Source organism: Podarcis liolepis (assembly GCF_965112155.1).
Source record: "Podarcis liolepis genome assembly, chromosome: 17".
In the NCBI taxonomy this organism is placed as follows: domain Eukaryota; kingdom Metazoa; phylum Chordata; class Lepidosauria; order Squamata; family Lacertidae; genus Podarcis; species Podarcis liolepis.
In genome coordinates, this window is record NC_139571.1 from 17,993,102 (window position 1) to 18,003,656 (window position 10,555).

General features: G+C 42.0%; 1 protein-coding gene across 9 annotated transcripts in view; it reads left to right on the forward strand.

Annotated features, from left to right (window-relative positions):
- The window catches only part of BNC2 (basonuclin zinc finger protein 2), a 419,967-nt gene that overhangs the window by 135,953 nt on the left and 273,459 nt on the right, over positions 1 to 10,555 (forward strand). The gene's annotated exons all lie outside the window — the stretch shown is intronic.

Genomic DNA, 10,555 nt, shown 5'->3' on the forward strand with positions numbered 1-10,555 from the left:
ACATTTAGGCGTTGACATGCTGTAAGTTGGGCGTTTTGCTTTGTGAATATGCCTGTTTGGGAAGGCATGATAAAAATGTGTGACCAGACGCCATGGCTTATCATGGTGGAGTGCTGAAAGGCTGATCAATCCAATCTTTATGGCACGTAGGGAGGAACAGGGAAATAATGTGCAATTAAGTGTTTCCCAAATATTGCTCTTTTCTTTCTGGTTTGTTCTGACCAGTAAGAATTCCAGCCAGAATGTTAGGCTCCCTGTGTTCCAAGGATAATAAAATGAAGCACAAATTTAAAATAACAACGCTTCCGTAGAAAAGACATATAAAACGCGAATTCCATTTTTCGCGCAAATAATTGCTAACACGGCACATGTTTAAGTGAACATTGTTTATTGTAGTGCGGTCTCTTTTTGAATCTAAAATTGAATTTGAATGCCCTAATGCTAACAAATGAAATATTTTGCCATAATAAGCCTGAAGAGGAGTATGAAGTAGGGGAAATTTTTGAGGTCTTGGAGTTGGACAGGGTTGTTTTACATTGATTTGATACTGGGCATGTTGAATTCCATATTGATTGATTTAAATGCAAGAGTTAAACACGTGGTTAACATTCTCCTATTAAAATCCACAAGTCTTCCAGCCTAATTTCATGCATATTTTCTCAGAAGTGTTCTGAGGGAGTTCCATCCTTATAAGTTTGCTTGGGTCTGAAGCTCTGAAGGAGATTTTCCTTTCTGTTAGATTGGATCATTATCTTAGCTTGTCCTTCTTGGCGTTGTTTTTGTTTTTTGTTTTAAAAAGCAAACACAAGTTTGTTAACTTTGTTAAGGTAGCATTAAGTGGCTATTTGTTCCCAAGACAATTGATCTAAGACCTATATTTTCCAAGAACATCTGAACTAGCTATCTGGAGAAGAGGGAAATATCTCACACTAATGAAGACTACACGTGGAAAAAATAATAATTACTTCCAGCTGGCTTTATGCAATAACACAACTAATATTAAATTGAGAAGCTTAATTAGCATGGATTTAATTATATTATTTTTGCATTCAGAGCAAGCATTATAATTCTGTTTTTGAAATGTGCATCTAAATATTTGTCAGTGCACGTAGGTGGTTGGTTTTGTAACAATCAGGCATGGATACAGGAAAAAAACAACCACCCTGTTGATCCGTCTATCCTGCCTGAATACCCTACAGCACTTGACATTGCCAGCATGCCTCCTGCATCTGGTGGCATATGACTGTCATTTTGCAGGCAGGATATACGGAGAGATTTTGCACAATGGAGACATTCATGAAAGCATTCCTCATCTGGGACTTTTGCAAACCCTCATTTTATTGACCCTGTCAGGATTTAAACTGGTACGCTGTCAGGTTACGTGTTGCTTTATCTATATTAGGTGGTCCCCCCCCCCTTTATTTATATAAAAAAATTAAATTAGAAATCACCAAGAGGGTGCAGGTTTTTTTGTGGGGTGGGGTAGGGAGGAACACAGAGAATGAAATACCTCCATCACTCATGTTCAGCATTTTACACTCAGGGAGATTTCCATTGCAGTTTCTGAATGAGGAATGAACCTCTCATTGCATTTCCTTCTATTGGGATACATGAACCAAAACACTATTGAATCACACATATTTGTAACAAGGAGAAACAGGAGCTAGGGGTGTGATCCTGATTCTGTTGTAATAAATGACAAAAGCTCCGGTTTTGTTTCAGTATATTTCAGATGGTGCTCATAGATCATGTGGTGATTTGGGTGCGACTCAGCCAATTGCTGTGTTAAATTTATTTCGGCAAATTTTTTGTGTGTACATAGTACAAGTGACAGAGATGCTCGGAGTCAATGTCTCTTTGCCCCCTATTCCCTGAAACATCGAGGTATACAGGTGATGTGATGTCAGCGTACCACCATAGCTGCCATGTGTGTTAGACAGGGCCAATGCACACACAATGTGAGGCCTGATCCGGGGTCCTGTTCACCCAGCAGCTACAAGGGCAAAAGTAAAAGAGACGCAGAATGGCAGACGCTCTGTGTGCCTAGTTGTGTACAGGTGAGCTCATAGGCACACGCTTAAGCCTTTCCTGCTTAAATTCCCCAGGTCCCTTTAGCTTGGTTTCCATTTATGTGTTAAGCCTAAAATCGCTCACAGTTGGGCAGTAAGCCCCATTGAGATCAGTAGCACTTACATCCAAATTGTGGCGGTGGGTGGGTTGGAATTTGCAGTCACTGTTCAAAGTACTAATTGTACGTGGTAAGATTCTGTTCACCTGCAGTGATGCTTAAAAATAGCGTGCAAAATATGTGCCTGATTTACACCCATATTACTCTAATTTTGTCACAAGCTACATTGTGCTCTTCTTGCTGAAGATCTGCTCCGTGCTATTTTTAATTGAGTTTTTGGTGTGTTTTTTTAAGCCCATGCTCAAATCGTACAACAAAACTCCAGAGATCAGTACTGAGAGCTGTTTATTAAAGGAGTTCTCCAGGCTCTCGGTTTCATACAAGTAGAGATCTCTGCAAACATATCACCCTTTTTGTTATGGATACTTGTATGTTCTTAATAAACCCATCTTACCTACCAGCTGCTCGTTAATGGTTTGCATTTGGTCCAGAGAGTGTGTGCCGAGTAACCCTATGCAGAACTCAAAATAGGAAGCACTGAAACACTATGTATTATCTCTAGATTTCTGATGGAGCTGGACTGCAATATCATCATGCCATACCACTGCTAAAGAGTCCATTGAGTGTTTGTTATCTGACCTGGAGCTGAGTTACAGTATATCACACAGGTGTCCCCTGTGCAAAGAAAGCTATGCTAGGACATACCTATGCCGGTGCACTTTGTGCACAGTGATTCATTTTGTTAGGGCTCTCATAGACATTCTCAGTGAGTTTGTGTTAAGAAGCTGTTGAAGCAAACACCTGTGTTTCACAATGAATTGCTCCCTCCATTGCATGCGGTCCTAACATGCTTGCTGCAGCAATATTTTACATGGGTCATTTTGAACACAGGGCAAAAGCAACTTGAAAGAGATCGATGCATGTCTGTATGTAGAGAAATTATCTTTTTTTTTTAAGGGTGCATGTCAACCATAGACATAGTATTGTTTCTTAAAAACAGATTGTAAAGAATGCAGAAATACTTATTGCAATATTTTTTACAAGGCTGGGGAATCTAAAATATCAGCATAATGCAATGCAAGCTTATGTAGCTTTACTTTTAAGCAAGTCCTACCGTATCCAGTGGGGCTTCTACTCGAGTAAGCATGCACTGAATTGCAGAGAGTAAACCCCAAACCGGCATAGGTTCCTCCTATTGGAGACTTTTGTCTGACAAGGGAGGGCAATGACATGGGCAGAGTTCCCAATCCTCTAGTAGAGAACCCAGTTGTTCCCCCAAACATTGTTACGAAGGCATATTAGAGGCTGGAGTGTGGGATTGAGGGCTTTTATCAATTCCCATCTCATTGCTCTGAAAAATTGCCCTTGATTGTAGTTCTCTACCAAATCTGCTCCTCTGCAACTGCACCCCTACATACACTTGCTTGGGAGAGAGACCACTGAGCTCAGTAGGACTTACTTCTGAGTAGATATGTGTATGCATGTGCTGTAAAAGAGAAAATAGAGTCTTACTACACCTGTCACCAAGGAAGTAGAAAGTTGTAAACAGCTTGGGATCAAGTTGCTTGAGAGACTGCTTCTCCACATGCCAGTTGGGCTGGGGGCTTGAGATCTGCTGGTAGTGCCATCTTTGAAGAAAGCTCAAAGAGCTATAACTTGCCAACAGGTTTGGAAGATTTAGTTGACTTCTTGGTTCTTGGACAGGCCTCTTGGTATAAGATATACCTAGAGCTCAGACTAATGCAGAATCACAGAGCTATAGAATTGGAAGGGACCCAAAGCTCATCTACTCATGCAGAAATCTCAGCTAAGGCATCCATGATGGATGTACTTCCAAAGGTTGTTCTGAGGATAAAACTTGGAAGGGAGCACCATGCATACATGCCACTTTGAGCTCCTTGGAGGAAAGGTTAGAGATAAATGCAATAAATCAAATCTGAATAGGTAATAAACACAGTCTTTTGACAATAGGCCATGTTTTATTGTAATTGATTTTAATATTTGCATTCTTGATGGTGTGTGTTGTTGTAAATAACCTTCCCTGGGATCCGCGGAGGAAGCATGGCATATATGTTAATAATAAAAGGTAAAGGTACCCCTGACTGTTAGGTCCAGTCTCGAATGACTCTGGGGTTGCAGCGCTCACCTCACTCTATAGGCCGATGGAGCCGGCGTTTGTCCGCACATAGCTTCTGGGTCATGTGGCCAGCAGGCCTAAGCCGCTTCTGGTGAACCAGAGCAATGCACGGAAACGCTGTTTACCTTCCCGCTGGAGCGGTACCTATTTATCTACTTGCACTTTGATGTGCTTTCAAACTGCTAGGTTGGCAGGAGCAGGGACCAAACAATGGGAGCTCACCCCGTCGTGGGGATTCAAACTGCCGACTTCCGATCGGCAAGCCCTAGGATCAATGGTTTAGACCACAGTGCCACCCGCATCCCAATATGTTGTTGTTAATAATAATAATACTAAATGGCTGCCACTAATCCCACTTGCCAAACTCCCTTCTTCCTTACCTGGCCAACCCCCAATTACACTTCCCCCTCCTGTCACCTATCCCCTCACAGTTTGCCCCCAACTACCTGCTCCAGTGATGTACAATAGGGGGGACTTCAGAGAGCAGTTTGCAGCAGTGGCAGCTGAAATTTGAAAGCAACCTTATCACATTACCTTTGTGATGTGAGAGCCACAGCATCACAGCATCTTCCTGTACTATGGTGGCAATGTCAGGAGCCTTCACCTGCTCCCTATTTTAGGATGTCTGCTGTTGGAAGTCTTGGGTAATGCTGGCATGCACTGTGTCCCCTCCCACATTGCCCAGGGCTCTGATGTTATTTCACAGCAAGAGAAGGAGCCACTGCGTGGTTGCTCCCGTGCTACGAAATGTAAAGTGAGAAAACCCCGAAGCAGTCTTTTGAGGCTGATGTTGTCTTCTAAAGTCACCAGTGAAGTGTTGTGGTCCAGCAACATCTGAGACACTGAAGAGATCTTGGGGTGCACAGTTCATATTGCATATTGCAACTGCGTGAGGAACCAAATCGCCTTGGGCCACACTTGGATGGCAAAAGGCGACATCCAAAGACCAATTAACTTCTTCATGTTGTCATATTACTTGCCAACTCTGTTTAGGACATGTATATCTTCCAAGACTTTCGAGACAAAATTGCCAGCTATGGACTGGGGAGCAAATGTCCCTAATTGTTGACCCGCACAATAGTGTTTTTCCATTGAAATCAATGGGTTATTTATCCTGCAATAGTGTGTCCTTTTGCCTTATCAAGGTTCCATAGTAGTACTGGCTCTGATAAGCAAAAGCTCTTCCTACGTCCTCTCTGCCTAGAAAGAAACTAGTATGTATTGAAAAACAACAAATTTAGCTTTTAAGTTGAATTTTAAGTTGTACATTTAGTAATGCTCCTTTTCTGTATCTTGCTCTGTACAATTCTGCAAATGAAATTGTTACATTATGTCCGTAAATAGCATAAATAACTTTCCAGGTTCATGATCCAGTACTGTATTGCTGATCCAGGGTGAGTTGCACACAGAAGTAGAACTTGCAAATGCAATTAAGTAGAAGTATTCCAACCTGTTACGCTGAGCCACTTAGTTTGCGCACAACCCATTGTTAAGTTCTCTCTGGAACAGTTTCATGGTACCTTCAATATAATGTAAGCTAAGGTAACTGTAGACTATAGAGATGAGTATTTAGATAGAATCATAGAAAATTAGAGCAAATTATACCAAGGTATACCAAGGTAGCCATTAACTGTAAAGGAGATGAATTTATTTGATCCTATCTATCTACCTCAGGCTATGCTCTATCTTTGTCACCAAACTCTGAGTATAAATTGCACACTGTATTAATTGATATTGTTTTTAACATTAGTGACCATGTGATAGAATCATAGAATTGTAGGATTGGAAGAGACCACAAGGACCATCTAGTCCAGCCTTTCTCAACTTGTGGGTCCCCACATGTTGTTGAACTACAACTCCCATCAGCCCTAGCTAGCAAGCCAGAGCTCAGGGATGATGGGAGTTGTAGTCCAGCTACATCTGGGGACCCACAGGTTGAGAACCGCTGATTCTAGTCCAACCTCCTGCAGCGAAGGATTTTTTTGCCCAACATAGGGCTTGAACCCACAGCCCTGAGAGCCAGTGTGGTGTAGTGGTTAAAAGCAGTATACTCATAATCTGGTGAACTGGGTTCGCGTCTGCGCTCCTCCACATGCAGCTGCTGGGTGACCTTGGGCTAGTCACACTTCTCTGAAGTCTCTCAGCCCCACCCACATCACAGGGTATCTGTTGTCGGGGAGGAAGGGAAAGGAGATTGTGAGCTGCTTTGAGACTCCTTTGGGTCTCAAAGCGAGATATCAAATACAAACTCTTCCTCTTTTTCTAAGAGAGTCTGAGCTACTCACATGTGAAGTATCTTCAGCTCTATTTGAAATTTCTTTGGTTTGTTCTCATTTCTTCCACTCGCCCTCCACACCACTGTATATTGAAATAATACCCAACATATGCACTTTTTATAAATTCACAAATTATGAAAACAAAACCACGTAAAATGTTACATTAGGGAAGGGGAAGATGTGGTGTGGGCAGATGCCAGCTGGAATCTGATAGATGTATGTGATCTCTTCTGTGGCATCATTTTATTGATGAAGTGGGAATGTGGCTAAACAGAAGCTACAGCTGTTTTGTTAAATAAGAATCCATACAAATTCCAGCTGTGAAGTTATAGATTAACAAGGAAGGCAAAACTTCCATTTCGGCATATCTGCAAGTTTTACTGACATACCTACTCGCTTGGCAGTGACAGCGGGCAAGAAGACATTTGACAGATTTTTGTCCCCATCATAAATACCTTTTCAAAACAAGCCTTGCTGATTTGAATGGAATTTGTTCCAGGGTGCAGTTCAGACGTCCAAACTCAGCTTTGCGACTGCCTGTATGTACGCTTTTGCATGCTTACGGAGAAAGTCACAGTGAGTCTGAACTGGTTAAGAGTTCAGAGATTGCTGCTAGCTTTATCTGCTGCCCAGTTCACATTACCGTTTCTTCCCATTGACAAAATAAGTGGAGCTTGCATGTTATTTGTGGGGCCTGCCTGGTGTTTTTACATGAGTAGAATGTTTGCTTTTATTTAAAATGCATCTCTGGGTTATTTGTGGGGCATAGGAATTCATTCCCCCCGCCCAATATAGCCCGGCCCCCTACAAAGTCTGAGGGACAGGGGCCAGTTCTTAAAACCTTGTGATAACCAGCACTGCTGCTATGAGTTTTAAACAGCTTTTACCTAGAATAACTTTTTAAAATGTGCCATCGGCAACCTACTAAAACCAAGGAACATTTTACACAGTAGAAATGAAGTCACAGGGAGAACAGGTCTTGGACAAGGAGTGGAGCACTGAGGATGAACCAAAACCATTTGTCCGCAGTGGACAGCTGTAATAGAATCATAGAAATGTAGAGGCTGGAAGGGACCCTTAGGGTCATCTAGTCCAACCCTCTGCAGTGCAGGAAATAAATTAGAGCACCTGTGACAGGTGACCATTCAACCTCTGCTTAAAAGCCTACAATGATGGACAGCCGACCACCTTCCGAGGTTGTCCATTTCACTGCCAAACAGCTCTCACCATTTAGAGTCAGCTCCGGTAACCATCTTTGGCATAGTGCAGCTGTTGCTTGTACTAATTTCTGTTTGTATATAAGATTGTGCCATGCATGGAAGTGAGTGCATTAACAGCACAGTAATGTATGTACCACCCACCTGAACACAACCATCCCTGTGCCCAGCACTGGCAGCTAGACGTCTGTAGGAGCAGCAGTTGTCATGCTCTTAATTTATTCAGAATTAGGTTTTTGCATGTTAATCTAGAAGAGCCTTCAACTGAAATGGTCCAATCATTAACTTTTCCAAGAAATCAAATACCAAAATTCTCAGTCAGACAGGGAATGAATAAATGAAGAAAATCCCTTAATTAATAAAGAAAGTCTCTTTATCAATCATGCCAAATATAGATCATTTTAAAGGCAAAACGTATTTGCTCCTGTCAAGCAAGGGTGGCTAGAAGAAACTTAAGCGGTGCTAAGTTCTCACTGGGATGCAGTTGGCTTCTTTTTCCTTCATTTCCAAAACTTGGGGAGGGAGGCGGGGTGAAGAAACGAAGATAGAGAAAAGACCAGAGATTAACAATTTGTTTTACAGCCCAGTTAAGAATTTCAAATCAAGTGACTGGTGCAGCTTGTAACGAAGCATCCACCAAGTATGTCAGGATGATGCTGGTATGCCTTTAAAAAAAAGGAAAAAGTTCAATGTCAACACAGCTGTAACTTACCACTTTTTGAAACCTTTCACCTGGGAGTCAGATAAAATATCTCAAATTTGGGCAAGGGGCTGGGAGCAAGCACAGGGGAAGTACTGTTTGAAATGCTATTCATTCTTGCGAAATAACATTTGTACGCTTTGCCTGACTAGATAAATCTATAGTGGGTTTTTTTTTCCCCTTCCCTCCTTCCCTCCCTCTTTCCACCCCTCCTTATTTCATGTGCCAGGCTGTTTTTTTCATTATCGTTTCCTTGTCTGCCGTGTTTATCTTTTCTGAAAATGCTGAAATGTAAGCTATTGCAGCTCTGGGTGGGTGGCATAGACTTTCACAATCTCTTCTCTAAAAAGAAACAGAACGAGCATTTTATTTAGACTGTACAAGCCACTAAGAGAACTTAATGCAGCTGCATAAAAACGGGGGGAAAGCGTTTCAAAAAAATAAAATAAGAATCTTGTTCCTTCCCTTTCTAAATACCCCTGGGGCTTTTGATTTGGATACTTCCAGGTTGACACCTTTTAAACAGGATGGAGTGACAGTGGCGCTCAGCACATCCTTAATGTTCCGCAGAACCCTCTTCACTTTTTTATGAACTCCGAAAGCGTGCTCATCCTTAACAAAATGTCAAGTTAAAACATGTCACTTTGCCGTTACTTGCTTGCCTTTAATCAAAAGACTACTCTTAATGGTCTGTTTTACTGTAGGCAGTTGTAAAATAAGCTTCCCAGTAGTGCTTCGTACCCATTACCGCTGTCATCTCAAGTTCTTGTCCCTAGTTAGCCCCAGCAATGGGAAAAGAGCAATAGGTTCAAGGATGCTGCTGCTGCTGAAGCAGCAGTTAGGCAAGTGCCACATACAGTAGTCCTGCCCCGAACAAAAGCCTATCGGGAAGCTTTTGGGGAAATGTAAGACTGTGCATTTAACACACAAACAGCTGCTGGCCGGCAGCTCTGTTTTATTCAGTCCTTTGGCTCTATACTCCTCATTTGGCGAGGCCATCTGTAGCGCGAGACCGCAATATAAACCGTTACTTTGGACATATGGAAATTGCCTCAAACTTCCAAAGTCTGTGCTTCATTTGCTTGCTCGTCTAGCCTAATCTTGTTCTTTAGTAGTCCTAATCCTGTGATTCTGGGTTGCGAAAATGCAAGACCTATCACAAACATCCTTTGCAGGAGTGTGTGTCTCTTCAATATAGTGAATTGGAGGCTTGTTTCCCCCCCTCCTTCTGAGGGGATAAAATGACCCTTCAACCTCACCAGGCCATTTGTCAGTTAATAGCCTCTTCTGCTAACAATGGCATGCAAATCACAGGTGGATGTTGGCTGAGTAGCCTGCACATCAGAGGTCACCCTAAAGCTGTTAGTTTGATGACAGTGCACCTTGTTTCCCAGCGATGCTTTGGAGATTCTAGCTTACGTGGTTGATATAAATTATTTTCATAATATATAGCTTGACTTTAAATATATATATATGTGTGTGTGTGTGTGTGTGTGTGTGTGTAAAAAACAAAACAAAAACCACCTAGTTAAGTATTCAGGCTGCTGATTACACTGAAGATGTGCTTCGTGTGGTTGGTAAACTGCTGGTACAAAGGATGACCAGAGATTGTGTGGCTGTTTCATGCAGTCTTGTTTGCTGCACAAAAACTGAAGCGACTTTTGCATTTTTGCAGTCCTTTCTGGCTTCTGACCCTCTTTTAAGCTGGCGGCAAATGTGAGAGATCTTATTTCGGAGTGCTTCACACAAGGAAGTTATGCATATCTCTGCTGCTGCTGGGTAGTAGAGAAAACACCTTTAATATTAAAAGGATATGTTTAAAAGTACATAGAGAATTCTAACAGCACTGGCATAAATCCTGCTGAAGAGCTAAAACCACAAAAGAAACCATATACTTCCCCGTACCCAGAAATGCAGAAAGTGTAACTTGAATGGCTCATCTGTTTTCATTCAGTTTAGTTTTTCCATGCATTCTACATTTTTGTCCATGTAACTATTTAATGTAACATTTTAGTGAAACTTTACAAGGTCAGCCCTGGGCTCTGTGGCCATGAGGGACTGAGGGTCCCAGGTCCTTGGTGGTTATTTCAGACACGA